General features: G+C 32.6%; 1 pseudogene; it reads left to right on the top strand.

The window, feature by feature from the left end:
- Positions 1–700: 700 nt before the first annotated feature.
- Positions 701–26,906, top strand: LOC126735667 (sialin-like; annotated as a pseudogene).

The following is a 26,906-nucleotide window of genomic DNA, read 5'->3' as shown; positions in this document are numbered from 1 at the left end:
GAGAGGAGGAAATACACTATATTAAATTGTTTTTTTTTAATTAACTTTATGATCCTCCTAATAAAAATACGCTTCAAAACAGCGTTTTATTAAAAAATTTGCAGCTCGCAGCAGAAATGAGATAATGGAATGAATCAAAAATCGAAATGTTTAGAATACATCAAAGATATGTAAACAGAATTATCCACCTTAATTTTCGTACAGGGTCTTTTGAAATTAGGAGAAAAAACAACAGTTTGTTTTACTCATGTATAATATAGCCTAATCGAAAAATGCTACTTTACAAAATGATTTTAAAAAATCACAACAAATGTATCTAAAAATTGATCGCAAAATCGTGAGAATCTGATAAAAAATAAAAAATTTATAAAACATCAAACTTGGCCAATATTTCAGGGTGGCGGAATTTTGTGCCGGCGAGTGTATAAAGATTTTAAAATAAATTCTTTTGAACATTATATTTATTAATAATTAAAAGAATCTTATTTAAACTCAGTATATGAAGTTTTTTTTGAATGAGATATACTTAAGTACTTAGAACAAAACATTTAACCATTAAGAAATTCTATGCCAAAATTATTAATCCGTCGCGCAATTTATTTATTAATCAAGAAGCGCCCTTAAGAAAATTGACAATTGACATAATTGACGTTTGAACCCACTTTGACCTTTGACTTTCAATATCCTGTTTCTAAACAAAACCAGCTGATACTGATGCAGAAACATTTAATTTAGATAAAATTCCTGCTTTTGGAATTAATGATTCATTAAAATTATATTTTTTATTGTTACAAAACTCATTGCTGTGTGTTCCTGTACAAAGTTCTGATAAGAATTCTATTGGATATAAACATGTCATATCACTTTACACAATGAAGTAGAATTGGTCTTAACTAGAGTTATTCCTATTAGATAAAGGAGATTGTATTGTGTCTCAATTTTAAGGATTAAATGCATTGTTCTCTTAAAATTAGAAAATAATTTGTTATTAATTTTTTAAGTATATTTTTGACCATGTTTCAACCAAGCAGTTCAGATTTCAATGAATGTGATAGTGAGGAGGATAGTATTTATGAAGATGAAGATGAAACAACCCATATCATTCCACCCACAGGTAAGATTTATTTTCAAAATATTTTATCATTATCTACAATAGAATCTTGATTCATAAATCTTTATCATGTCCTTATACCTCCTTTTGTACAAGCCCTAACAACTATATGTTGGAACAAGCAGTTAGTTTGAAATAAATTGCCCATTTAGCGAAAAATATCTTATTAAATTTTTTTTTAATCATAAATATGAAATGAACAAGCTTTTTTATAATGTTTAATATTGTTTTTATAATTTATTTATATATTTTAAGTTATTTAGTATTTAGTTACTTGAAAAATGCTTACAACTAAATATTGGAACAAGTGAGTTTTAAAAAAGGAAAATACGAATTAGTAAGGCATAACATCGCCCTTAGCTTGAATAACAGCCTGAACTCTATGAGGCATTGTACCACATAGACCTTCACGAAATTCAGGAGTGAAACTATCCCGTATTTCCTGTAGTTTAGCACGTAGTTGTGGCAAAGTATGCTGTGAACTATTTCTTAGGCGTTGCTTCATTTTGTGCCAAAGTGTTTCGATTGGATTGAGATCCAGGCTGCTAGAGGGGTGTGACAAAACTTTCATACTATGTTCCCCCATCCATTTTTTGGTAGATTTAGCAGTATGACATGAGGCACCATCTTGTTGAAAGATAAAATCTCCAGATGGATATAAATTTGCTGCACTTGGTAAAAGCGAATGTTTAAGAATGTCTTGATATTTTTCTGCATTTACTATGCCATCAATAAAGTGTAACTTTCCCAACCCTTTAGCTGACATACAACACCATACCATGATGCCCTGTGGAAACTTTACAGTCCTTTTAAGACAATCCTTATGGAATGCTTCTGTTTTGTCCCGAATCACCTGCTTTCGATAATCTCCGACACAGACGTCAAATTTGCTTTCGTCACTATAAATAACTTTGCTCCAATTTTCTTTGGTCCACGAGAGTTTTGATTTGGCCCAAATGTAACGATTCCTTTTTTGAGTCTTGGTTTTTCTTTGGCCTAGGCAAAAAAATTAGAAAAATGAAAATAATATAACACAGAACAGCCTATTAAACATACCTTATAAAAACTAAGACCGCTCTTGTGGATATATTTGTGGCAGCATTCTCTGGAAACATTTATCCCACTTTCTCTATTCCACCTTGCAGTTACTTCTTGTAGAGTATTTCTTCTTCCCGACTTACAAATTTTAATCAAGTTCCTTGAGAAACAACTTTTGGACGTCCTGAACTTTTGCCGCGAACACCAATACTGGCAGTTTCACCATATTTTTTAATTATATTAAACATAGTAGTTGTTGCAACATTTAATTCACTGGAGATTTCCCGCATTGTTTTCCCTTTATGGTACTGCCGGATAATAATTTCTCGCACTTTTAGATCAGTAGGTTTTCCACGAGCCATTATTGTATTTTACTCATAATAAAAATTACAGTAATTGATTATTAATGGTCAAGCGATGCATCAAAAATTTTATTGTTGACAAAGCACTACTTACTTTTGTTTATTCAAAGCCATCTTCGCGTCATGCTAATAAAACTGGAAAAATTTGAGCAAAAGCAACCCATGTTCCAACATTTAGTTGTCAACATTTTTTGATTATAAAACAATTAAATAAATATTATTTAACATCAAAATTTTATTAAACCTTAAAAATAATTCTCTAAAACATAAAAAATTTTATTAATTTATTATTTTTAAATAAAAAAAAATAAATTAAAAGAATTACGGTAAACTGGAATTTTATTCGTAAAATGACTACTTGTTCCAATATATAGTTGTTAGGGCTCATATATTACTCTCAATAAAATGGAATTATAACTTTTTATTGTTTTTATTATTCATATAAGTGCATTTTCTAGAGTTTTGATTTATTAGACTAAGGGCCAAATTCTGGACCAGCTGGTAAAGTGTCTGAACTTCTTGTTTCTCTTACCAGTAGAAGAAGTTAACAACAGGAAAAAGCAGCATAAAAAAAGTTTACCAGGAAATTTATAAATTCAAAATAATATTAATAAAATAAAATAAAATAAAATAATAATTATCAATACATTCCTCAAATTTTTCAAAGAGTTTAGTTTTCAAGCTTAGTTTGCATAGTTTTGCAAGAAGTTTGTGTATAATATTCTAAATTTTGTTCTTAATATATATGAGTATTTTTCATCTGGTTAAATCTCTCTTTATTTAATATGATAATGCCTGACTTAAGGTTACACCCTCTCCTTACCTGCCCTTCTTTGCTGGCTATGCCATTGTTATGTGACTGAAAAATGACAAGAAAACATACATGTAAGAGATCCCATATAGATGAATGTCAAATTTGAGCCACTATATTCTGTCACTTACTATTATTATCATTTCTTGAAGGCAGTCCCTCAACACTCAGTGTTATTATAAATTATAAATTATTTTCTCATAGGTGGTAAGAGGTGTTATGGGTGCACTACTACCACCAGTTTTAAATATTTGCTGTTTGTTCTTGGCTACTTTTTTTCTTATATCTTTTTTTATACCCTCATACTTTGTTTGAAGATTATTCAGGGTTCAAACCACCTCTGACACAGGGTCTTTTACATTAAACTCTGCTGTCAATTTTTCCTATGCCTGATTTTTTTCTTTCCAAGATGTTGCATCAGTCTTTTTGGATTCAGTTGTACTCGCATATTGACTTACTAAATTATGAAGCAAAATAACTACTTTTTCAGAAAAGTTTACTGACTTTTTTTTTTAATCAGGTTGTTGAGACGTCCTCAACTGATGTCCCCACTTGATGTTAATACTCAAGTCGATGTTATTTATGCCGACTTCCAAAAAGCCTTTGATCGGATAGATCACTATATTTTGCTGCATAAAACCATAATGAGTATGGTTTTTCAGGGAGATTATTTAATTTATTTCATTGCTACTTGATTGGTAGATCTCAATATGTTGAATATGAGGGCTTTAAATCGAAACTTTTTAACGTATCGTCGGGTGTGCCACAAGGTTCGAACCTGGGTCCGCTCATGTTTAGTTTTTTTATAAATGACTTGATTGGGTCACTCACTTGTCATAGGCTGGCTTTTGCCGATGATTTGAAGCTATATTTAAATGTATATGGTTTCGAGGATTGTGTTTTTCTTCAGAACTGTCTAAATACATTGGAGGTATTGTGCGCTGTTAACAGGTTAGGCTTGAATGCGGCTAAATGTAGTGTGGTCAGTTACTCTAGATCAAAAACACCCTTCAGTTTTAATTACTTTATTAATAATACTATTTTGAGTAGATTAGAGCAAATTATTGATCACCTTTGACTCTGAATTTACATTCGTTCCACACTTCAACAACATAGTCAAGTCAGCAATGAGAAGGCTTGGGTTCATAAATAGAAGTTCCCAGAGTTTTACTTTGGAATCTACATTAAGACTGCTTTTCTGTTGCTTTGTGAGATCAAAACTGGAGTTTGGCTGCATTATATGGAACCTGCTCTATCAGAATCATGTTGGTCTCCTTGAATCTGTTCAGCGTAGATTTGCTAAGTTTTTGGCCTTCAGGCAGGATGGCATATATCCGGTAAGAGGGTTTGATCATCGGCAACTATTGGAACGCTTCAATCTACATCCATTACATCTCAGAAGAATGATCTTCTCTGTAAAATTCCTGCATGGGTTATTGAATGGATTCATTGATAGTCCTGTACTTCTTTCTGGTGTACGTTTCATGATGCCTAGGCTTAATGCTAGACATCCCCTAACATTCTTTCTTCCAAGGCCTCATACTAACATCCTGTTGAAATCGCCACAATATGCGCTATATTTAATCGGATCTGTCACATGTGCGATATAAATTTCTCTCCGGTTCATGTGATTGTCGATATCTTGGTGGATCATTACTTTTGGGATTAAGACCCATATGTTTAAGTTATAATTAGGAGGTATATTGCAGTTAATTTAATTTAATTTTGTTGAATATGTGATTATATTGTTAAACTTTTATAATCGGGTTTTTGTATCATATTAATAGTTATTTGTTCTAATTTTTTGGATAACTTTTGAGATTGTGACTTTACTTTACTTTACTTTTTTTCTTTTCTTTTCATTCTTTTAGGTTTGTTTGTGTGTGTTTTTTTTAACTATATTTTTCATTGTTTTGCAACTGTTTCCTGTTATTGGGCAAGTTGCCTGTTGTTGCCGGAAATAAAGGCTTATTATTATTATTATTATTATTTTCTCAGGACTGGAGATTGATAACCCTAATTTTTCTTTTTTTCTTAAGATTATTGTACTGACCAGAACAATTAAGTCATTGCCAAACTGTAAACCTTCTGCTACTTAACAACAGGTTAAAATTTGGTTCATAATTCCTCCTACAGCTACAGGTAGATTTACTGAGAGGATAGAATTTATCTGCCTGATAACACACAGCAACTTTACCAGCTGGTCCATAATTTGGCCCTAACAGCTTTAACTCTTTTAAATCAATAGTACATAGCTTCTTAAATGTTGTAAATTAGCAATTTAAGAGGGAATGGAGAAAATATCTTAGTTATAATATGAAAACATATCTCAAACTTTAATATACAAGTATAATCACAGGGATCATATTAACTTTTTTTAGAAAATTGCAACTTTCCATTGAAGGTAATAACTACTAGTAGGAATTTAAATAAAACAAAGTTTTTAGAAAATATTGACATATAATTAGACAAGTTTATTGGGATACTTGATAAGACAGAAAGTGCTTATGTGTTTTTGCTTTTTGGCTTGTTCAGCACAGAGCAACCAGAAACCCAAAGGAAAAGAAGAGAAAAACAAACTGGAGCAAACAACCAATTGGGAATTTGGATGGATTCAAAATTATCATTTGAGAGTCACATCAATCATATAACAAATAGGAAAAAGGAAGATACTTGGGTTCTTTTATAGGTCAAGTGTTGACTTGTTTCTATTTATTTTTTAAATGCTTTATTGTTCCCTTGTTAGACCAATTTTGGAGTATGTGTCAATTGTTTGGTCCACATATTACAATTATTGTAACAATGAGCAGCTCAGAAATGTCCAGAACAAAAGTAAAAACTAAAACAAATTTTGTAAATTCTTCTTTCTTCAATCATGATGTATTTATTGCTTTCAGTAATTTTGAGGGATATGATATGGTGCTTTTGTATTGAGTGATCTCCCTGTTTTACAGAGTAATGTGATAAACTTGTCCTTTCCGCTGGGTGTCCGAGAAAGCGTATCCTGGAACTCTGTATGCAGTGTCAAAAAACGGTTGGATGGAGGAACCACAATTTTTCACTTGGTTTACCAAGGGTTTTATCCCTCATATAAAAAATATAAGACAATTAAAGAATCTTCCAAACCAAACTGCGGTGCTAGTATATGATGGACATGCTAGCCATATTAGTGTTCGCATAGTTGAAGAAGCTATCTCTAACAATGTTACCCTGATTAAGTTACCAAGCCATTACAATGTTACAATCCCTTGACAAATCCGTGTTTGGTCCTGTCAAGACTTTTTGAAAAAACTTACCGCGTATGGAAAGAAACAAATGTGTAAGGGAATCGGAAGATTGTCTAGATCGGAATTTGTGGAACTACTAGCCGAAGTTTGGACTCATGCAATAAAACCAAAAAATAATGTATCTAGTTTTAGTAGTTGCGGGATTTTTCCTGTCGATAATACAAAATTTCCGATAGCCTCCTTTAAACAGCGTGAATTAGAGCAGTATCTGCAAAATCAGAATACTTCATCAAAAGAACCTAATAATAGTTTACAAAAAACGGACAGCCCAAGAAATAATTATGAATTTGAAGTTCCAGAAATCGAAGAATATCCGCAGAATGAAAACAGTTTCTCTAAGGAACCTAATGATGGTTTACAAGAAACAGATATAGATACTTCTAAAGATGTTCCAGAATTCGAAGAATATCTGCATAATCAAAACGATTCATCTAAAGAACCTAATAATGGTTTACAAGAAACAAAAAGCCCTAAAGATACTCCTGAAAATATCCCACTTTGTATTTCCGATAATCTCCACGACGATTCAATTACGTCGCTAGAGGTGAGGGTAGCAACTCCAACACTTGACCAAAAAAAAACAATCTTGTAAACACCTTACCACTGAAACTTGTTCATCTAGTTGTAATATACTAGACACACCACACACACTTACCAAATTGTTCTTTAAGTCGCCAGAAAAAAAGGAAAACGTCACTACAATAGTAAAGCAAGTAGTACCAAGATTAAGACAGCAGATTGACAAGAAAGATGAACAAGATAGTTCGAGTGAAGATGATAATATTGATATAGAAGCCATCGTAAGTGACAGCGAAAGCCCTTGGGATTGGGAAGATGAGAAAATTGAAGACTCAATTGATATAAACAAGACAGCTCTTATTTAAAAACTGGAAGTTTCGTTCTTGTCCAATTAAAAGGCGGGAAAAGAAACACAACAATCTATAAATATGTTTGTTCGGTCGAGACTATCATAGATAATGATGTTGAAGTCGTAGGATTAAGAGCTATTGATGACATCAAACAAAATTTTGCAGTCAATTCTAGCGATTTGAGTTATGTTAAGCATGATCAAATACTAGGTGTTTCGCCTTTCCCCATAATTAAAATGAAAGGAGAAAGGATATATTACTATTTTGAGAAAAGTGTTCCAGTAGTAGAAGATTAATGTTCTAGTATTACATTTTTGTAAGAGCACCAACCTTTTTTTATGACTAATAATAAAAAATTACCAAGTTACCAAATGCTACCAAATTTTCCCTAGGTTTTTACATGTTAAACAAATCTATATGGTTTTCTTTGTTATTATTTGTTATAAGGCAAAAAAATTAGTTATTTTGTATTCTATTTTTAGTATTTTTTAATACTTAGCTAAATAAAAATCAATAATAAAATAATGCCTTTTACTTTTTAGGGGTAAAAGTAAACAGTGACAACATTTTTTTATTGAATTTTTTTTAAATTCTTAGCTTTTTAAATGTTTTTTTGGATTTTCGCAAAATATAAGGTCTATGCAATATAGTAAATTAATTGTAACTAAAATGTTTAATAAACAGAAGTTGCGCCACACAGATAAAAACCGAAAATTTTTAAACTTGACAAAATCATTTACAATTACCCCACTTGACCCTATTTATTGCTTTCAGTAATTTTGAGTGATGTGATATGGAGCTTTTGTATTGAGCGATCTCCCTGTCTTACAGAGTAACCTGATAAACTTGTTCTTTTGCCATGTAATTCTTTGATCTTGCTTTCTTTCTTTGAAATTTACATGCAATGTTTGAATAAATTATTTTTAAGTCGGCACTGACCTTGTATACAAAATTATTTGCTGGATATCCAAAGAACATGATATATTTATGAAGTATTAAATTCGGCAAACAAATAACAGATATTGCTGCTATCTTTTGCCTTCTTGTTGCTTACATTAAATCTTGCTTGTAGAGGTACTAATAACAAAAAAAAAGAAATAGAGTAGTAGTACATAATCATTGTTAAAAAGTCAAAGTCAAAATATTCTTTATTTGCTAAGTTTACAAACTTGTGCTAAAAGCTTCCCAATCCTAGAATTTATAATACTAGTAGTTATTTGGCTATATACAGGATACAGGATAAAAACAGGAATCGATTTTGATTGTACATAGGAGCATATTTTATATAATCAAAGAAAAAACTAAAAAAGAAGAAAAGAAAAGGCAAGAACTAACATAAAACAAGAATAATAAAAAAAAGCTGATTAACAGATATATAATTTATTTTAAATATTAAAATGAGTTGTTAAAATACTCTTCAATGTTGTAGTAAGCTTTTGGTAAGATTAATTTCTTTAGTTGCCTCCTAAACTTTTTAAGTCCTAATAGAAAAAGGAACATGATGAAATATTTTATGATTAATAAACATACTCCTGTTTTCTTTAAAATCTTTAAAACTAGTGAAGTACTCATGATGATCAAGCCATAAAAACGAATGATAAGCTCTTGGAAATTTGTTTTTATATTTGAATTTAGGCTACCATTTTAGTAGAAGGCATTTTTTTTTTGTTTTTTGCCACATTACAGGTACAAAGATTAAAAATATTTTCTAAAAATGTATAGAATAACTTAACTGCATTTTTAGTTGAAGACACAAGGCATTTTCTCAAATCCAGACACATCCTGGGTATCATGGGTTTCCTTGGTTTTGCAAATGTATATGCCATGAGAGTTAACCTCTCGGTAGCTATTGTGGCAATGGTTAACCAAACAGCACCTGTGATAGATAATAATACTTTTAGCCATTGTCCGGTACCAAATATTACCAATACCACTGTACCATCAGTAAGTTTACAAGATCAAAAGTATAAATAATTATGTTTATTATACTGTTTAATGTATTTTTTAGAAAGGAGAATTTAATTGGGACACAAGTACCCAAGGTATTGTCCTGGGGTCATTTTTCTATGGATATGTATTGACCCAAATTCCAGGTGGAAGATTAGCTGAGCTCTTTGGTGGCAAAAAGGTGTATGGGCTGGGGGTATTAATAACTGCAGTATTTACATTGTTAAGCCCTATTGCTGCCAGAATTAATTTTTCACTGTTTATTATTGTTAGGATACTTGAAGGGATGGGAGAAGTGAGAGCCTTTTATATTAATAAACGATGAGCTTATTGCATTTTTTCAATTTTAGGGAGTTACTTTTCCTTCAATGCATGCAATGCTTGCGAGATGGATCCCCCCTTTAGAAAGAAGCAAATTTGGTGCTTATGTATATGCAGGTAAACATACGTTAACATTAATTGTTAATATTCGTTATTTACAGAGACTTTGTTATTTGTTTTTTAGGTGCAAATTTTGGTACGATTGTATCTTTACCAGTATCAGGGTGGCTCTGTGACCAGAAATTATGGGGTGGATGGCCCTTGGCATTTTATCTATTTGGTGTACTAGGTATAATTTGGTTTGTTTTTTGGATATTTCTTGTATACGATTCACCATCCACCCATCCTAGAATAGATCCACAAGAAAAAGCTTATTTATTAGCTAGCATGGGGCCACAAGTAAGTTTTTTTTTATTATAAGCATAGAATTGATAATATTTTTTCAGCAACTTAAAAATACCATATAAATTAATGTACCCTTTTTTTTAAGCATACAACTTGTTAACATTTTTAGGATGATGATAAAGGATCAATACCGTGGCTAAAAATGCTAACTTGTTTACCCCTTTGGGCTATTTTAATTACCCAATTTGGAAATTCGTGGGCCTTCTACTTATATGGCTCGAATATTATATTTTGACATTGAATCAGTAAGCCAAATATATATCAATAAATTAAACAAATTAATACCGTAAAATGGGGTGAATAGAAACAGTTTCGGACCTTTCCTACTCTGTTGCTAACATGGTAGTCACCTTTTTGACAACAAAAGAAATCTACAGGTCTCGACTTGTAGATCAAAAAGCGCATAATAGATTTTTTTTTTAAATAGAGGTTTTTCCACAAAAAAAAATAAAAACGCTCCTTTTCTATTCACCCTTAATGTGGGGTGAATAGAAACACCCATTTAAATTGGTCAAATTAGCTATTCTACCCATACAAGGGCGAATAGGAACACCTGAAAAAAATTTTAAATTGATAAAAAATATAAATACACAAAAAGACTGACAAAAACACCAATTTTACAAAAAAAAGCATTTATTTCTATAGAAATGTAACAAGTTTAAACATATTATCTAAATTAAACAACTTTGATGCAAATTAAATTTTAAAATGTCTCTTCTTGACGTAGATGCTTCTATCTCGTCATGAACTGCGAAAACCTCTCCAACAACCTGGCTAAAATGAAAGGTGGAAACATCCGGAACTTCTGGAAATCCATAAAGATATCCTGACGAGTATTTGGTGGGGCGACTTCTTAAGAAAGTGGCTTCAATGTGATTTTCTGTAATATTAATGACTTGTCCGATAAAATATTTTATTTCTTTGTCTATTTCGATATTTTGTTGGAAAACACACCAGAAGCCAAGTTCCTTTATCTATTAAATCAAGCGAAATAGGAGAAACACATCGGAACAATTTACCCTCAAAGCAGACTGATGCTGATGAATTATTTGTATCCAACTTATTCTCGGACTTATCGGTAAAACCTGGTAGTGAAGTGTCCATTTCTGAGTCTGCATCTTCAGAATGATCTTGATCTTTTTCCATTTCAGTCTTCACTTGAAGAATGATCTTGAACTTTTGCCATTATTGGCATGAAATTACTAAGGAGCAAATTCATTTCCGGGTCTGAATCTTCATCCAAGGTTTCCATACGTCTTTCCAAAACATTATTCTCTTGATCGTCTTTATCCAACGTGCTTTCAAAATCTGCACTTGTAACGCTTTTGCCAGCAGGAACTTGAATTTCACGACGTCGACTCTTTATATTTTGACCATCGCCATATCTCATTGTTCTTAGAAGGTTTACCTAAGAGTTATTTCGTCCTTCTTCAATGTTCTGATTCTCATCATTTGTCTCGTCAAGATTTTGCTGCGGAAGGCGTCCCAAGACTTTCTAGTGGAAAAATTCCACACTTTCTAAACCCAGATTGTATGTTTTTCCAGCATTAGGCTCAATAGCCTTTGACAAGTCGCTTAGCAAGAAAGGGAATCTGTCCTTTGGACAGGGGCGGATTTGCGCAAAGGCTGAGTAGGCTGAAGCCTAGGGCGGCAAATATTAGGGGCGGCAAAATCACATTTAAAAAAAATTATCGGAATAAATAATTAAAAAAAAATAGTTTAAAAAAATCTGGCCGAATTCACTCGTCATAGGCAGGCTTATTTTGATTAAAACACTCGAATTCGGCCTAACCTATACGCAGCGTAGGCTTTCCAGGAAAGCCTTTCCTTAAATCAGCAGGCATATACATGTATTATATTGCGCAGATCGGAGCCGCCGTCGCTTTTCTGTTTACATTTTTTACATTCGTTAGATAAGTGCCGGTGTTTTTTCTACAAACTTGTATTATTTTCAATAAATTGTTAATTGTTGACAGTTTTGGTTTGCGAATTGCGGATTTTACTTACTCGATGTTTACAAGTTAGAAGAGGTGGGGGTTGGGTGTAGACTAGAGCTCTAGAACAGACTGGAGCTGAATTGTAAATTGTAAACAATAAAAAGGTAGGTTTCTTTTTTTGATTCTTCATTTTCAAGTTTAAAAAGGATTTTAAATTCATATCATATTGTCAACAAATAGAACAGAGGGTGAATTCAGGGACTGAGTGCAAAAGCGGTAGATACCGTTGATTGTAAATTACTACTGGATGAATATGAAGGAGAATTATTTGTAGTAAGTTGTTGTAGAACCATTTACCACTAACTTTATTGATGGATGTTTTCTTTGAAGATGTTGCCTCAAATCTTATAGATGATTTGTAAGATAACACTTGACGACAATAGTTACATCGGGCAACAATTTCATCCTTTGGTGTAAAAAAATTCCAGATGATTGACTTTTTCCCCTTTAAAAGGTTTTTTGCCTCACTTGACCTGAAAGACAAAAAACCTAATTTTGAATTTTGTCTACAAAAATAAATGAACTAGTTTCTAGAATTCTTGCAATCATTGCAAATCATTTTCCTACAGCCCACAGAATCGTTAGTAAATAGCGGAAAAAAATTGCTCTTCTATGTTCTATATTCCATGGTCGAATTCAAGAGCAGGGAAATTAAAAAGTCTTTTAAAAATTTGTTTTTAGTTTCTGTGGTACAGGCGTTAATTATTAGAAAACATAAATTTTCTTATACTATCTCTTACCTTTCCATTTATTACAGGTGAGATTTCTAATTGTTCTTAAATTGGACAAGTTTCTAATAATTGGTTCAAATAAATCATTTACTACACTCACACTAACACTCAAAAAAATTACTATTACGAAATTTAACTAGCTTTTAGCTTTAGATCTCACAGCCCATATACACAATTCGGGTTTTGTTTTGACTAGTTTGACGTTTGCCAGGGAATTACCGCGGTGGGACCCATTGATGAGGTTATGTGCGAAAACAATGATTTTAGATTTTATTGCTAAATAACGCTATTAAAATGGAGGTTTTTATTGAACACCAGAACTTTTAAACTTTGTAAGTTCTAAATGTAACTAAAAGAGGTATTAAAACAAAATTATGGGGCATTATATTCAAAAAGTATAGTATACATAACAAGTAAATATCAAAATAACAATAATAACAGAAACCTGTTATTTTAAACTGTTGTGAAAAAATAACAATAACAGTTTTGCCCATCTCTACTGTAAATAAAGTTTTGCTAGTGATGAAAAAAGCATATGTGTTCACTCCGACGGGTGGGTGGTTGGTACTGCAATCAGGGCTGCCAACATAAAACATCTTTGGCCTGTTAAAGTACTTATGGCGACATCTGTTGACCGTTTGAGAACAAATTTGAAGCGTTGGGAGGTTTAATTCCGATGTTGATTTTTTAAAGTTTTCCGTTTTTGTTGCTATTCACTCAGCAGTTTCTATTCACCCCATTTCACGGTACTTAAATTACATACCCATTGTCAAAATTTTGCATATTGAACAAAAAAACAATTTAGACTTGATTTTTTCTTTTAGGATGCACTTCTGTCAGCAATTCCTTATCTTACTAGCTGGTGGGCTGGTATAGCAATAAGTATGTTTGCTGACTGGCTGCTAGCAAAGGGATACATATCATTATCCATGTCTTATAAAGTATGGAATTCTGTAGGTAGGTTAATGCTTTTAATATTTTGAATGAATTATCACTTTAAATATATAAAAAAATGTATGAAAATACTTTTTATCCTTTTAACTTTTTCAAATTTCAGCTACTATAGTCCCATCTCTGGGTCTCCTGGGTGTAGCTTACGTTGGCTGTAACGGCACTGCAGTTCAATTACTTCTAGCCATTCCAGGGGCATTTAGTGGTGCAACTTATGCAGGAAGCCAAATGAATCATATTGCTTTAAGTCCGAAATATGCCGGTACTATGTATGGTATTACCAATGCGGCGGCTAATATGTGTGGATTTATAGCTCCTTACGTGACTAGCTTACTAATTACTGGACGGGTAAGCTTTTATTTGCTCATAGATTTGTATTCTTTATGAGATTAGGTGGCACAGATTATTCCTCCCAGATGCGAATCTCTTAATAACTTGCCTATACCAAGTTTTTGAAACGCGACGCGGGCTATGTATTGCAGCGAGCTGCTTCGGGCGTCTATCGGGACAACGGGATATTCCACCATTTGTAAATTTTAATCATTTGAAAATATAAAGTGGGCGCCTGGCTAAAACCTTAAATCTACCCAATAAAGATCTTAAGGTATTTGCAACGCTTTGTATATGAATATTCCACTTAAGTTGTTCATCTATGGTAATACCTAATATCTATCTTATCGTTCAATTGAATATTTAACCTATCATAATTTGGAAGACCATCTCTGTATGATGAAAAACGCAGAAATTTAGTTTTATCATAATTTACACTCAATTTCCTGCTCGAAAACCAATTAAAAACATCCTTTAAAACCTCTTCTGAAATTCTTTTTACAATTTCCCAGTTTTTTTCGGTAAAAAATTAAACTGTATCCGCTATTCCCCGTATTTAAATATTATCCAAGTCCTCCAACAGTTTATTGTGGTCAACTGTATCGAATGCCTCAGCCAGATCCAGGAAGACAAGACAAAACGAAAGTCCATGCGTAATTTGAAATAAGAAACAACGGACTTCCGTCAGTTCTGAATCAGCTGTTACATAGACGTGTTGTTTCTTGTGTGAATAAATTAGTGTGGTTAGGTGTGCTAAATAATTAATAAGTATTCCTGTTCCTGTGCTATGGATACACAAACGAAAAAACGTAAAAGACATGGAAGAATGGTGGATGTTGCAAAGAAATTAAGGGTGCATAGCCATGAAACTGGACCTGATTGTCAGTGCAAACGTTACAAGTGTTTTTCAACGATTAGTGATAGTAATTGAAAAGAAATTCTTAAAATGTTTAATAACTTTGAAACCTTCGACGAACAGAACTCCTATTTAGATGGTCTAATAACAGTCGTGCCTGCGCAAAGGCGAAGATCCACACTTGCTGAAGCTCAAGTACCCAAGTTTAACGACGCTTCATATACTTACAGAATAAGTTGTAATTTAGAGGAGAAAACAGACCACATAAACTGTCAGAGGCTACGATTACTAAGGTATGTGAGCATATTTTATCATTTAAAGACAGATCTAGCCATTACAGCATAGCTAAAACGCAAAAGACATACCTTTCTGAGGAACTTAATGTTTCTAAAATGTATGACCTATTTAAAACTAAGTATCCAGAGGTCAAAATATCCTACAATCGCTATAGAGAAATTTTCAACGAAAAATTTAATATTAGCTTCGGTTACCCACGCTCGGACACTTGCTCTCAGTGTGATGAAATAACTGTGAAAATAAAAAATCTAGAATCAAAGTTGTCTAAGGCAAACGAAAACGACAAGAAATTGGTTTTGTGTGAACTGAAAAAATTTGAGACAGAAAAAAAATACACCTTGCTAGAGCTACCACATTTTATGATAGAAAAAGAACATCTAAAAAATTCGCAAGACAACAAGCAGACTTGGAATCAGTTTGTATGGATTACTCAAAAAATTTGCCAATCCCTAACATTTCAACCAATGATGTATATTATAGCCGGCAACTGTCACTTTACTTGTTAACTACTTACCTGCTAACGTTAAACGTCTTCAGATTTTTTGTGATTCTTGCGGAGGGCAGAATAAAAATTATTATGTTTTTCGATTTTTGCACCCTATCATACATTATGAAAGAAGGTTGGAAGAGGTTCAGATGACGTTTCCGATACATGGAGTGTGACAAAGATTTTGGTTTGGTAAACCAAAAATCAAAAACAGAAACTCCTTCGGATTGGATTGATGTCTTACGATCATCTAGGCTAAAACCAGCTCTGTTCGATGTAGAAGACACAAATCAATAATACTTTCGCTGTTGGGGGAAACACTTAGGACCGCTTTATAGAAAAAAATGTCCTTTTCCTTGCAGGCCTTTAAAGGAAATAAAATTTTCTATTGACCATCCAAGACTAGCTTATTATCGCGTTTCATACAGCAGTGGTTTATGGGAATCAGCTGATATTGTTGGAAAACCTTTCACATCAAATCAAAGTGGTGAATTTAGACTTCCGGATCATCTATATCAAGGTAGGAAATTTTTAAAGGTAAACCAATATTATAAAAAATGTATATGCCTCTTTCAGATTTATTGCCGTTGTCTAAAGAAAAATATGCAGATATTACAAAGTTATCGAAATACTGTAGCGAAAAGTCGCAGGAATTCCTATTAAATTTACCCCATAAATAATTTATTTTGGACTTAGGAGGCGAATTTAGGCATGATAAGGTATGACTTTAAAAAAAAGAAATTAATGTTGCATTATTTTTAGGTTCAGCAAGTACCTTGTCTATGGGAAATTACATTTAAATATCACCGAGTTCAATAAGTACAAAATTTACCGCTTCAATAAAAACATTAATATAAGTTAGAATAAGTTATCCCAAAAATGTATCTATGTTGTATATATTAAATTTAATACAGAAAAACCGGACTTTCATAATTTTTCCCATTAAAAACAGGTAAATACATTGCATTTTAAGGAATATCTTCAGTTCGGCAGATCTTAAGGCTTAAAAACTATGTTTACATGAATAATAGAATATAAAGTTAAGTTAATATGTTTATTATTTGGTAAAAATACATAACAGACTTGCTAATAATGCGAATTTTGATTAAAAAACGCTTTTCTGGACATGTCTTATTTTTGGACATTCATCGTTTTTCCCGTGTGCTCTTCATTTATTAAAGAAATAGGCCAATAATTAGATGCTAGTTCCTTATCTTCTTTTTTAAAAATCGGTTTTATTACAGCTGTTTTCAATTCCGTCGGTATGGTACCCGTCTTAAAACTAAGATTAAAAATATGTGTTAGTGGTTCGGATATTAACATTTTTATTTCTTTAAGAGTCTCAGCTTTTATTTGAGCATACCCAGGCGCTTTATTTGGTTTTAATAGAGCTATTTCTTTTTCAATTTCTGTCTTATTTGTTTACTCAACAAAGAATGAATTAGCCATTTTTTTTAGTTTGTTATGGCTTGGTTGAACTAAGGGTATTTTCTCTGCTAAACTTTGTCCAACGTCAGCAAAGTAATTATTAAATACATTCGATATTTCTTTTGGATCTGAAGTTATTTGGTTTCTATCATTCTTTGTCTTTAGAATTAAAACATCTTTTTTTTTAATTATTTGTTAGGGTATTTATGGCATTCCAGAGAGATTTGGTATGGGACTGACTATTTTCGATTTTTTTATTTATATAATCTTGTTTTGATTTTTTTATCAGATTATTAAGATAATTGTTATATTGATTGTATTCAGCCCTATACCTATCAGGATTTGATTTAAATTTCTTATACAATGACTCTTTTGTTTGAACCGACCAAGTCCTGGGGTAATCCAGGTATTTCTGGGTATATCCTTTTTTTTTAACACATATTTCGTTTGTGCTGTCCACAATAAACTTTTTTAAAACATCAATAAAACAGGAATAAGAATCTTGTACATCAGTTATTTCATACATAGAGGTCCAATTCATTTTACCTAAATAGTCTCTAAGTTTATTATAATCTATATAAGTTTTTACATTATTTGGTGATAAATAGTTAGCCTTAGGAATTGAAGGTGTAAAAATAAGTTGTAATACTATTGTATAATGATCTGTAATATGCGTCTTTATAAGAAACGAGAGTTCGAATGCAAGAGTTTTGGAGCTTTTGCAGCTTTCACAAGTCATTAAAATGCTAAAATGCTATTTAATGCTAAACTATTCAAAGATATTATTGCGAAAGTTACATTGAAAAAGCCCAAAAACTAACTTTGTTACCTTTAATTATTTTGTTATAAGTGGAATATATTTTTTTTTAAGGAAACTCTTAAACAATGGAGAATGGTCTTTTATCTAGCAGCCGGAGTGAATATGGGTGCTAACTTATTCTATGTTGCATTTGCCAGTGCCAAAGAAGTTCCTTGGTCGAGATCAAACAGAGCCAGCACAGTTAACTGACAAGCACTGTACCTGGCTATGTTAGTGGAGGCCTAGTATTATTTTTACAGATTACTCTTAGAAATTAATCGGAGCATATTTTTTTCATTAAGAAATAATCGGTGAGCGTTTAATCCTCAACTTTTTGGTAAGCATTGGATTTTTTTTTATTCCCTGAGAAATATTTTTATGTTATATTTCACAATATTAATAATGGAATTTGCAAAAGTTTAAGAAATGCAAGTTGCTTCACTGATTATAGCTAATACTTCTTTTGCTTATATATTTTATAAATTAATTTGAACTATTTATGAGAAATGTTGACTATTAGAGCATTAGAAAGTGTCGGTTAAATGCTGTAATTTTTAAGAAGGATTTGCATTTTTTATAAAAAGTAATATTTACAGAAAACAAAATCTTTAGGATCAAATCATTTGTTTTGTTTTTAATAATTAATATTAATCAAATAATCTAGTACTTTTATTATTACTAAAAGCATAAGAAAAACATGCACGTTAATATAAATTTGACTTTTTTGACACTGTTCTTTTACGGGTGGTACGACCAGGTATATTGATGATTCTTTTCCATAGCGATAAGAAAATGTGATATGCCTACAATTATCTTAATTAGGTTTTTTTATTATGAGTTAATAAAATCAAAGTATTTAATAGTGTAACTTATGAGTTATATTATTAGTATAAAGCTGTAATATGCTAAGTACTTAAAACAAAAAAAATATATGAAGACTTGAAAATAAATAATATGCTAAGTGCCAGAATTATTATTTCGAGATAAACAATGTTTTTTATACTACAATCAATGTATAAGAAAAAACTCTCTGAAAATTAAACATAGGTTTATTCAAGTAAGTATTTTTCTGTGTACATAATATTTTCGACAAATTTTTGTAAAAACTGTCAGAAAAGAAAATGACAAGTTACAAGTTCATAGAATGTGCTATACTACGAGACGGAAATAATTGTCAGTGACTCATTGTTAGCATTAGGGCCGCCAAGACGTTTTAGGGGCGAGAGGAGTGGATTCCAGCGGCGGCGTATGCATTTTTTAAAAATGAATATACCTACTATTTAGGTCGAGTTTAGGTAATTAATAGAACTTTTTTAAAAAATTAAAAATTTTGTTTCTAGTATTTAAGTAATTTTGCATAAAATATCCCTGATATTTTGCTCAATTTAGCACTTGGGTTCTTATAAATTATCGGCCAATAATTGGAACACATACATGGCGACTTTTTCTATTGCAAAAAATACTAATAGAAAAAAGGCAAAATAAGAGGTATAGTTTCTAAGGTTTATTAGTCTATAACAACTAATGTGAATGGGAAAGACAAGAGGCACTTTTAAAAATAAATTTAATCTACAGGGTGTTTTAAAATTGACTAAACAAGATATGACAAGATGATTTATTATTGACTGGACACAACCTACTATTTTTTTAATTTGTCATTCGCTATCTGAGGTTTCATAAGAATTTAAAGAAGAATTGTCAGTATCATTATCACTGTTTGCGGAACCAGGAGTTATAATAAGTGGTTCAACTACAACTTCAACTTAAATATCCAAATCCCACATTTTTTCTTCTTCCTTGATCACACGTCCGATGCACTTTTTCCAGTTAGTTGCTGTTACGCCACCAATAGCTTCGTTTAATAAAACTTTTACGTCATTCAATTTAAACGTTTTATTTTTACTAGCAACTTCACCTTTTATTTGTGCCCATATAAGTTCTATAGTGTTTAGTTCACAATGGTACGGCGGTAAACGCAATATTGTAACACCACGTTCTCGCGCCATTTCATCAACAACATTATTTAATGTAGTACACCATCCACAAAATCCACAATAATGTAGTATCCTATACTACATTATTAACATTATTATCCACAAAAACCAGTAGGTTTTTGTGGATACGAACAATATCGAGCAATTGTACCTTGAGCATATCTTCGTTGAATCGTATGTCCCCTTTTGATTTTAACCAGTCTTTTATGTCCCTTTTTCGCCAAGCAGTCGTTGGTATTTTTTCCACTCGCCGACTCTGATAAAGCGCATTATCTATAACGATAACTGAACCGGGGTCTACTCGCACCAATACCGACGAAAACCACTTTTCAAAAACCTCTGCGTTCATATCTTCGTGGTAGTCACCCGTTTTCTTCGATTCAAAAACGTTCAGACTATCTTCCAGAAGTCCAGAATCACTACCTATATGTGTAATAATTAGGCGATGGCCCTTGCCAGAAGGAGCTTTCAAACCCGTGAAAAGCCTATCCAAAAAGGCTTGCCGCGAATTTGTGACATTTAAGTCCTGCCATACTTTTGCACGGGTATGTCCTTCATTCAGCCATGTTTCATCGGTGTAATAAATTTTTCTTCCTTCGCGCCGATGTTCACGAATTTCTTTTAAATATTTCCTTCGCCACAATACGATTTCATTTTTTTTCTATTAAAAAACTTTTGCGGTTCCTTTTTAAATATCGAAAATTCAACTCATGCAATGTTCGCTTTAAAACACCAAAAGATATTTTGGGTAAAGAATTATCAGCAGTAAGTTCTGTCTTAATTTTCTTTATTGTTGGTATCTCGTTAAAAAAAGAAAAAACTGTGCACTTTCCGGCGAATGGCATATTTTACGTAATCATCTAGCACAATCTTTTTTCTGCCTCTTGTCTCCACTTGCTTTTCTTCTTTAGCTTTAAGACATCTAAAAACTGTCCTGGAACTTAATTTTGTTAAATTCTCGCATAATTCTGCCGCGCCCTCAACAGACAAATCTGGATTTCTAACACGAACACTTTCATATACAGTTTTCACTAACTGATGTTCGCCAGAAGTCAAATATTTCCTTTTTGCTTTTTTAGCAGGCGGACCAGAACTTGACGAAGCTTCGTCTTCCATTTTATAAAAAAAATATTTTATTTGAAATACCTATTTATTACAAATTACTCGAAATATTTATTAGAATAAACCCCCAAACGCGTCTATGGAGTGAAAGAGCAACAAATGCAGATATGTTGCTCTTTCATTCCATAGACGCGTTTGGGGGCGCATTTACCGCAATTATAGATTTAGCACGAGAGAAAAAGACAAGTAATAAACTTGGCACCGGCGCGCCGCGCAGAGTTTTACAAGTACAACGTTCGACCAGATCAGCGAGGTCACACCATTAGAGTAAGTGACATTTTGCAAGCTATCAACAGATTTTGTATAGTGGGAATTAAACATTATTTTTAGCCACTCTAGTTGTGTTGCTTGTTGGTCGTTTGTGATGTCACTGACAAATATTTCCGTCTCGTAGTATAAGTGCCATTACAAAAATATAAATATTGTGGTAAGTAAATAACGAAAAAACACAAAAAATTTAGCTTCTAATTAATGTTAGGATTCAATAGATCCTCATAAAATTGTCTATTTTCTTCCTTCAATCATTGCGAGCAGATTTTGTTTTTTCTCTTCAGAAATTCTACTCTGGCAGGTTAGGTTTGGCAGAGTCATTTCTGCGATAGCTTCAATTGTAAAATTTTTCTTCAAAACCTTCGTTGCTTTCCAAGACTCTATTTCGTTCAGAGTTTCTCGGATTCTGACAAATCCTGGATTTTCTCGGCTAATATTAATCCATTGAGCTTTCGAAATTTGAAGCTTAAATGTATTGATTGTACTTTCAGAAGCAACTTTAAAATCGAAAAAGTCCTCACGGTTCATTATTGTAACCAGAAATGGGTTTTTTTTCACTGCTGCTATCATCATTTTCACTAAATCCATACGTACCTCACATTTTTCTTGCCTTTTTCGCTTTTCAATTTGAGCGAAATCCGTGTCGCGGCTCATAAACGAATGACCCGACACTAGATACTTATGATTGATCTCATCGAAATGCCCCTTGGCAACTAAATAAATCCATAAAAACAATAACATTTTGTTTTTATTTTATCCAGCGCAGTTGTCACTCCAGATTGTTAACTTCCGCTTCTGTGTGGGTATATTAGTGAAAGCTTTCAGTACACACGATACAATTTCGTTTCCTCCACGTCCTGTTATACTTTCGTGCCACAAAAACATGAAGCCAGTGTTAATTGTCCCTAGGTGAACACAAACGTTGTAGTTAAAGAGCTGTCGCATATAATACATCTGACTATGAGATAAAGTTGAGAATGATAAGACCTGCTCTAAGTCCATTGAGACTGTCATGCTGTCACTGGTGGGTTGCTGGCAGTTTTGATGGTCTTTTCTCATTGTTTCTACAGCTGCTTCAGCTTACCTGTGGTGGAGTTCTAATTTAATTTTAGCCTCTGCCTTTGTGGGATCTTTTGTTTGCGTGTGCAGTAAATCACAGGTAGCACAGGTATCAGTTTTAGGCTTGCGAAAACTTAACTTGGCAAAATTCTTTTTGAAAATTTTAAAATAAAAACGATAACTCACTGTTGAATCAGGATGAGCAACCTTGAACGCAGACTAAAGTCTATTTATATTAAGATCGGAGCTCAGATACTGCTTCTCGCTTTTTGAACGGTTGTAATGTCCTAAGTCTCTGGGAAATTCGTTTATATGACCAATAACCAGTGCTTTACCTTCCCGCGTGAACTTCCGATACAGCTGTTTATTACCTCTCCTTTCCTTGTAAACTGAATGTCCCCGTTTTTTCAACTTAGCGCCAAGGTTTCAATTTGTCTCGGAGTTAATACAAACACCGCGCAAAAGGTCCTCCTACACACCTGTAAAATGTTGCCCTCTCCATTGGGCAAGGTAAAGGAAAATGTAGCCTGTCTCCTACTTGCTTCTGGGCGCTCATAGTTTCCATGCCTTCTTCTTTTGATAGCACATAGGTGTATAAGACTCATTGCATACGTATTTTGGTTTACGTTGTCATTCAGACCGTAAAATTCATGAAAAAGCTTCAATTTTTGTTCATGCGATATCTTTTGACAGTTTAACTTGCATTTGCACAATATCTAAAACAAAGTAAATAAAATCGCAAAATCACTGTCAAAAAATAAAAACAATGCTCGACTAACCTTGTTTTCAGGAAGCTGCTTAGCAGCAACTTTCTTATTATTTTTTTCTTGTAAAATATTCTTCTCCAGCACTTCTTTTTTTCTGTCGTTGCTTTTGCTTACTGCCCTATCTAGTAGTAGTATCAGTATTATTCATTCTTGTATTATCGTGAAACTATACAGAACGAGAACGGGAAAAAATAAAAACACCAAAACAGCGTAGAAACTGCCGCCTGCAGCACAGAAAACAAGATTATATTTATTGTCGTTTGACAACGACGCACTCGGATTTTTTAAAGTACAATTTAATTGTCATGGCACTTAGCGCTTTTTATATGTTGTTGGTTATGGCACCTAGAACATTTTACAAGTATAAAATGGAAAACTGATTTTTTGGCACATTATTTAATTCAAGTCTTCATATAAAATTGTATGTTTCAATTTGCTTTTTATTCTATTTTAAAGTGAATCTTCTATTAACTCAGACCTGTTAATAAAGGTGAGAGGAGGAAAATAGATCTCATGGCATATGTTGACCTATTAAATTAGTTAATAATAATTAAAATATAAATACTCTTTATTTATCATTTTTCTTTATTTATCATTTACAAATATTTAAAAATGAGTGAGGTCATGCAATGATGAGTAAACAAATGTTATCCTCTTCAGTCCCAAGGAATTGTTTTTTTTTTGTGAAACTTAATAAAATAGGTTTATTAAGATTTAAAAAAAGCAAAAAAAAATTTTTACAAAAAAAAAAAATTACTACAGAAAAAAATATGACATGTCCAGTATTTTGGACAATTGGACTTAAGTCTCTAATTATGAAACTCAAAAAAACATTGCCTCTCTGGAGAAATGCATAAATAAAGCTTACATTTCACACAAAAAAATCTTGTTTTCTTTGTACAGCCTTGATTACGGCAGCGCATATAGGAATTTTTGTTATTAACACTGCATATTGGTAGATGTTCATTACCAGTGGTCCTGACATCTCTTCGTGGCATCCCTGACTTTTTGCATTTTTTAGCAGGTTGACTTGTTTCTTCATCTAATGAAGAACTTTGATCTTGAAAACCTTTTGCTTGTGCCCCAAGGGCAAGAGATTTCCCGATATACAGTTTAAATTCAAGTAAATCCATGATAGAGTTTTTTTTATCTCCACGAGTGAAGCAGTCTTGGCGGTATTTAACCCACGAATTTGTAATTTCCAAGTCCACAAAATGCCAGAAAACTCTTACCGGCCATTTTTTTGTTCGCATACAAATGCGACAGTAAGATATTAGTCTATCATACATGTCCACTCCTCCCATAGAATGGTCGTAACTAGTGACAGAGTTTGGACATGAAACAAGAAGGTACTTATTATTTTTCTTGTCCCATCGGCGTACTTCTGTTACTGGCGCAGAGCCTGAAGATGTTGATGCCATTGTTACTGATCTATTGTCTATCCATTTCAGAATGGTCATTTTTTTGTTTTCTCGCACAAACTCATCAAAGGAACCACGACCATTCGAGAGGAGCTCTTTATCATTTTTTTTTATTTTGCTCCTAAGATCTCGCGGAATTCTGTTGTTCATAATTATCCCTGTTCCCAAAATTCCTTTTGTTAGTAAATGATCCAGTAGCTTGACTGAAGTAAAGTAACGATCGAAATAAATTATGTGCCCTGGCGACAAATCTTCTGAAAGCTTCTTTACAACCGATCCACCTATTCCCAAATTTTCCAAGAGAGAACCATCTGGCCAAGTTTTTGCACCTTGATAAATCATAAAATCTAAAACCAGTCCGGAAGGTGTAGCTAAAACAAAATTTTTGAGTCCTACTGGATTTGGCTTGTTTTTAACGTACTGTCGGAGAGCAGTAGTGCCTGTGAAGGGGATCATCTGCTCGTCGATGCTCAATGCTTTACTCCTTGGTAAAGTAATACACTGTTTACGAATCGCATCGATGATAGGTTGAACTTTCCATAGCCGATTTGACTGCATTACCTCATTTGAAACACTACGATTGCTAACAACATGTAGAAAATTTCTTAATATAAAAATACGGTCTCTACGTAGCTGAGTAATGCAAGATATTTCAATTCCCGTCCTAAAATACAACCGCAGCCGTGGAAGTCTAAAAATGCCCATTAAAATATGTATTCCAGTCAATATTCGATATTCTTTGGATGTTGACTTTAGTGGTTTTTTTCATTTGCTTGCATGGCACGAATATTACTTTATTCTGATAAATTTTCCCAAAAATAATCTGGAAAGTATTCATAAAAATAGTTCAGGGGTGTCCAATACTCATGATCATCTTGTAACTGCCATTCCGGATCAAGGTAGACGTCTTCTCGACTTTCAAAAACATTTCTTTTCTATTTTACTTCTGCGGTTTTATTTTTTGTTTGCTCCTGGAGAACCTGCTCTCTTATTCTGGATAAGGGAACATTATCGTCATCAGACTCCTCTTCAATGGTATCAGAAACCGAATCTGCGTCTGCCGGCGCCGGCTCGTCGTCTTCATTATCATTTGCCTCAATTGATTCACTGTTTTCGGCGGTGATTTCCTCATCATCATCGCTCAAGTAGAAGTCACTGTCATTTAGAATCTCTTCAAGATCTTTATCCGTCAGTGGTTGCATATCACCTTAAAAAAAAGACGAAATAATAACAACAATAAAATTTTTGGGTAAAAAGTATAAACTTGAACCAAATACAGTCCCGACGTCCAAAATACTGCACAAAATCAAAAGCCGAACACTCTGTAGAGCGACGTTACATTTTCTGTACGTATATTTGTTGATTTACTAAATAGCAGTCAATTTATTTGATTTTAATCAGTATTTTATCAAAACAAAAACTGAAAAAAATCCAACGTTGCCAAATATTTTTTGGCGTATGTATGCACGTCCAGTCCGCTGCACGGCGGGCTCCAAATCACGTTAAGTCGTCGTGAGCCCGTACTAATATATTTTGAAAAATGTACAGCGCGCTGGACGTGTGGACTGAAGAGGTTATATAAATTGAATAGAATTATTTTTCAAAGTTATAAATTATGATTCCTACGAATGCATTTTGTGATCTCAGTGCGGATATTTGGGTATTTATTTTGCATTTGACAATAATTTTGCACTCAGTTTTTGACTTATTTTGCAATAGTTCCAGTGACTGCTGTTGAGAAGTTCAAGTGTGCTCAACTTATATTTTTTTAGTAATTTTGGTTAATGCGTTATATAATACGCTATATTGATCATTTGACGCTTAAGCAGTATAAGTAGATGTTAAAAATTATAATTTACTTTATTTAACTAAAGTGTTACGAAGTATTATTAATGAGCAATTTTAGTTTGTTTTATGTTGCGAATTATTATCAGATAGAGACTCTTTATATTTATAAAACGAATAATTGTAAAATAGAGGAAGTATATTATTAATATAAAATATGTACATGTACGTTTAAATTTTTGTGTATTTTACAATATGATGTAATACGTAACTAGACAAATTTTAATAAAGCAAGCACAATAACTTACCTTAAATCTAATTCTTACTTATTCTTTAATACATAAAAACTGTATCTTTGTACACTTTATTCATATAAGAACTTAGTATATAGTATATATGATTATAAATATATATACAAATATATAGGTTTTATTTATTCTAATATAAATATAGTTTTGTAA

This window comes from Anthonomus grandis, chromosome 1 (genome assembly GCF_022605725.1).
Source record: "Anthonomus grandis grandis chromosome 1, icAntGran1.3, whole genome shotgun sequence".
Classification (NCBI taxonomy): Eukaryota; Metazoa; Arthropoda; class Insecta; order Coleoptera; family Curculionidae; genus Anthonomus; species Anthonomus grandis.
This window is presented reverse-complemented; position numbering and strand designations above follow the sequence as displayed.